This window comes from Rattus norvegicus, chromosome 11, assembly GCF_021556685.1.
Source record: "Rattus norvegicus strain SHRSP/BbbUtx chromosome 11, alternate assembly SHRSP_T2T, whole genome shotgun sequence".
NCBI lineage: Eukaryota > Metazoa > Chordata > Mammalia > Rodentia > Muridae > Rattus > Rattus norvegicus.
In genome coordinates, this window is record NC_141544.1 from 7,347,572 (window position 1) to 7,352,774 (window position 5,203).

Below are 5,203 nucleotides of genomic sequence, written 5' to 3' on the forward strand. Positions count from 1 at the left end.
CAGCTCCAGGGCATCTGACATCTCCTGGTCTCCCCAGTTTCCTGTGTTCATGTGAACAAATCTATACATAGACGTACACACATAACAGATCATTAAAATATAAAGATTCATGAATGTATTTTCTGCACAAATTATAAAGAGTAAGCCTTCTACGTATGCAAACACAATTGATGCAAAGAAATAAAAGGAGACAATTTGCAAATAGTAGAAGTGTAAATTAAGGATTAATGCTTTCACAGTTCAGTAAGTAAAAACGCTAAACTTGACAATTGAATTGCAATGTAGATGTTAAAAAGAATCTAGCATTTGAATTTATGAGTGAAATAATTTATAAATTATTTTATTTATTTACATTCATTTCATTGTACACTCTCCTGTTCCCCTCACACAGTTCCTCATCCCATTCCACCTCTTCCTCCCCTGACTCCACGAGGATGCTCCCCAGACCCTGCCAGGCACCATAACCCCTGGGACCTCAAGTCTCTCAAGGATCAGGCCAGACCAGGCCGTCCTCTGCTATACATGTGTCAGGGCCTCACACCAGCTTGTGTATGCTGCCTGGTTGGTGGCTCAGTGTCTGGGAGATCTTAGCGATCCGGATTAGTTGCGACTGCTGGTCTTCTTATAGAGGGTGCCGTCCCCTTCAACTTCTTCAATCCTTCTCCTAATTAAAGAACTGACAGAAGTCAGAGACTGATACCTTTTTAAAATATATGTACCATTTAATTTTGAATGGTATAATATGGGTTCTCATGTAAAATTGATGGCAATATATATTTATTATAGTCAGAGTGTGGTGGGGACAGGGGAGGGTTCTGAAAAGAATCCTTTTGAAGATATGAAGAACTATGTGACACAAACAATTAAAGTGACCTGTAATTTACAGGTAAATTCCACACTTACCTGCATCCAGTATTCTGTCTACCCATATTTCAAAAACAAAATTACCTCATCTATTTCATCCTGTTTTGCTGCATTTGATCTAATGAATTCCGTGTATCCAGAAGTGCTGATAAATTTTAAAGACATTTAATATATGACTGGTCGATATCGGGTTTGTCATCAGTTTATCCCGACTTTGGAAGCAGGTCCAGGAGCTAATTTTTCGTCACTCTTTGCAAAGAATCCATAATTCATGATTGAGATTGACTTCAATACAAGGTATTTAATCCTGTCAAATTCCAGCTTTGTTTGAATAAAAATGGCCCTCCTCTAATTGTGGGTTTTGATAAAGCTAATTTTGGTGTGCTATCCAGTGGGCGGCCTCGGAGAGAGAGACTAGCAATATTTCTGATACGGAGAATGACTTAAAGATAACCAAAGGAAAGATAGGAGCTGGGACAATAACCACCAAGGATGTTGGTGACTCAGAAACCAAAGACATTTTCAGAAAAAAAATGCATGAAAAGAGCTACTTTGGCAGACTATGACTCGAGTCATCAGAATATTTGGGTGGGAACTTTATTTTGGGTCTCCAGGAGGCTACATGAGAAGCTAAAACCTAGATGCTGGAAGTTTCTAAGCGTAACTAGGGAAGGAACTGGGCTGAGTGGGCTTCTATGACGTAAGCAGAGCCTGGATGATGTCACAGAGCACTGGGCGGAGGTTGCGCTTCTCTTCCACTTGGGGGCGCTAGACTCCCTTGAAGGTAGGTTCACTATCTTCCCAGCAGGGTGTGAAAGCCAGTTCAGCTCCTGAACCCCACAATTGTTCAACAGCCTTTTGGAGCCTGACCGGTTTCCGAAGACAGAATCTGGACGACTAGGACATTTTCTTTCGGTAAATACGTTTATGAAGATAACTGGTACCCTTTTAGGCCAGAAAGCTAAAATTTTTCCCTCGTACAGAGAGTAACCATATGTTCTGATGTCTTCCACGTTTGAGAGCTCGGCGGACGGTCTAGGCTAGTCAGTCTCCGGAGATTATTATACTTTGCTAACAATATCTAATTCATAATTCTACTAAAATGCCAAAGCTCCTCTCTGTGCCTGTGCATTTTAGGAGATAATATGTCTTTGTTTTTTTTTTCCTTGTTGTTGTTGTTAGTTTTTTTGTTTTTTTTTTTTTTTTTCAAAGCTGAGGACCGAACCCAGGGCCTTCTGTGTGCTAGGCAACTGTTCTACCACTGAGTTAAATCCCAACCCCAGGAGATATTATTTCTAAATGGCTGCTGTTGCCTATACAAAAGACTCTTGTTGCGGTCGAAGATGCAACAGCGTCACGGAATAAACCTTGGTCTGGGTCAGGATGCACAATACAGAAAGCCAGTGGTCTGGTGTGCTGTGTCTCTGGGCAGACACTTGTGGATGTTGCCACATAGTTCATAGTTAGAGGGTAGAAGAGGGGTGTGGCCATCCTTCTGGCTCCTTTGCTATCCTTTCTCTGTTCTGCTTGCTTAAAGTGGGGACAGGGATACTTAATCCCACCCTGACCTAGCCATTCAAGGAGAGGTTCCTCAGCAGAGCCAAAGTGCCTCGGGCTGAAGAAATGTGTCCGAATATGTTATTCTGAGCTGTAGAGAACCATTTTTTCATTTCCCTTTGAACTTTTGATTTTGATTTTTGAGACAGTGTTTTCCTGTGGGTAGCTTTGGCTATCCTGGAACTAACTCTGTAGACCAGGCTGGCCTTGATCTCACAGAGGTCTGCCTCCCTCTGCCTCTTGAATGCTGGAATTAAAGGTGTGCTCCACCATTGCCCAGCCCTCCTATGAACTTCTGATTACGACAGAATTAGATTCAGATGCTGATCCCTGTCTACCATCGCCTTCCTCACCTGTACCAAAGTTCTCTTAGACAAGAGCCCTGGTCCAGCGCCCTCCCCCACCCCACCCCCATTGTTCTTGCAGGCATTCACATGACAGAGGCAACAGCATTGTGTTTGGTTTAAGCAGGCGAGCTCTTCAAACCCAGGCCACGGGCAAGTATGAAGCCTGAACACAGAACGATAGCCACAAGACAGTGGACCAGGATGCCGTGGCCTACCACACTAGGTCTACAGCCAAGAAGAAGAGGATGTCTCTGAGGAGGATGAGCACACCATCCTTCCAGAAGTGGAGGAGGAGGAGGCCTTCTCCCCAGGCCCTGGGTAACATTGTGGGCTGCAGAATTTTTCACGGATGGAAGGAAGGTGATGAGCCCGTCACCCAATGGAAGGCCATCGTTCTAGATCAACTGCCAACAAATCCCTCTCTCTATCTGGTAAAGTATTTTGGAATTGATTGTGTCTACGGACTGGAACTTCACAGCGATGAGAGGATTTTAAAGCTTAAGGTCTTGCCTCACAAAATAGTGTTTCCTCAAGTGAAAGACGCCCATCTCGCAAGTGCCATGGTTGGCCGAGCTGTGGAGCATAAATTTGAGGGCAAACATGGCTCTGAGTACAACTGGAGGGGGGTGGTCCTAGCCCAGGTGCCGATCATGAAGGACTGGTTTACATTACCTACGAGAAAGATCCAGTCCTATATATCTACCAGCTCCTGGATGATTAAACAGAAGGTAAACTCCGTATCATTCCAGAGATTACTCCAGCAGAGGTGAAGTCAGACGTTGACAGCGACATCTTAACAGGTCAATGTGTGCAGTTCACCAGAAGCGACGGGTCCAAAAAGATAGGCAAAGTCATGTACCAAGTTCCAGGCAAGCCTTCCGTGTACTTGATCAAGTTTGATGGCAACGTCCACATCTATGTCTATAATCTGATGGAAAAGATCCGTTAAGGTGAAATTCACAAAGTGTGGGGGACATAGATGGGGAATTTATAGGATTGGGGGGAAAATGTTTGTTTTTCTGTTTCAGATACCCACATGCCTTTGACAACCCCAGTATCTTTTCCAGTGGAATTTGTTTTTGCTCTAAAAATTAAAATGTGTGATGTGATCTGTTGTGTGTGCACACTTTGGTGGAGGAGATGGGCTTTGGTGGATGGAACATGGAGAGGAAGCCGGAAAGGTCAAGGCTGTGAACAGTAAGTCTGATGTCACGTAGGCTAAAACAGACAGGACTGAGCTGGTCTGGTCTTTAGGAAGAGAAAAGAACTGGAGATGAGGCTTAGAGGAGCAGGGATGGCACGGGGGAAAAAAGATGGATGTTTAGGAAGCAGTGGAGAGGGCCAGAAATAGATAGACTCTCTGAGGTGAAGTTTGATGGAGAAACAGACTGTTGGGGAAAGAGCTGCAGGTAACAGGGAGGTGGTCTTGGAACTCAAGGGGAAACCCAATGAACTGATCCAAGCAGACTCAGAATCAGAGAAGATCAGGTTTTCATTGACTAATGAACCCCAATGAAACCTGTTTCCATCTGTAGATGTATTATTTTTAATTATGTGGGTGGGGGCAGGGCATGAACACAGAAGACCACAGAGACAAGCATAGTCAGGTCCCCTGGAGCTGGAATTAAAGGTGGTTGGTGGCCATTGGACATGAGCTCAAAGAACAAATCGACATCCTCTTTCAAAGCAGACGAGCTCTTGATCCATTGATCATCTCTCCAGGCCCCTAAAGTCATCTTTTCAAATAAATCCAACCTTCCCATGCAGAGAAGAGACCAGGATGAGGGTAAGAAAGATTAAATTGATGGGGATGTGGAATAAAGACTACAGAACAAAAGAGGGAGTAGAGGACACTGAGGGACAAAGGAATTCCAAATGGAGTTCTCAAAAAGTGAAGCAGGAGACCCAGGAAGAACAGAAAGGGTCTAGAATGAGGTGAACTTGGGCCGCATCCATATTGGTCTCTTTGGTTCCTCAAAGAACAGCCAAGACATCACTACAGAAGGTGGATGTGAGGTGGAGGCTTCCCAGGAGGACATTTTGATGAGGATAACTCAAGAGTAGTAAATGCCAAACTAAGTTTATATCTATCGATTCCTGAAAGTATCATAAAGCCCATTATTTTGTATATTAAAAGTAATTTAAAAGGGAAATGAGGATGCCGTGAGCTTCTGTCAGGTGTTACACGGATCCTGTGTTTAGCTTCCATGAGCACGTTAGACTCTGTTGCATCCTGTAATATTTTTTGAGGTCTCTTCTCAATGCCCCAAGATGACCACAAAGAGCTCCTGCACTGGCTTGTCTTGCCAGGCTCTCCTTTGACTGAATGGGTTCCTACACACCTGCGGGGCCCTGTTACCATATCTAGCCCCAGGAAGTTCCTTTCTTTGACTCAAATATAAGCTTATCCTCAGAAACCTCTTGATGGTGACTCC

General features: G+C 44.1%; 1 pseudogene; it reads left to right on the plus strand.

The window, feature by feature from the left end:
• The first annotated feature begins 2,854 nt into the window (after positions 1–2,854).
• On the plus strand, positions 2,855–3,814 carry LOC148002453 (Y-linked testis-specific protein 1-like; annotated as a pseudogene).
• The last annotated feature ends 1,389 nt before the right edge of the window (positions 3,815–5,203 follow it).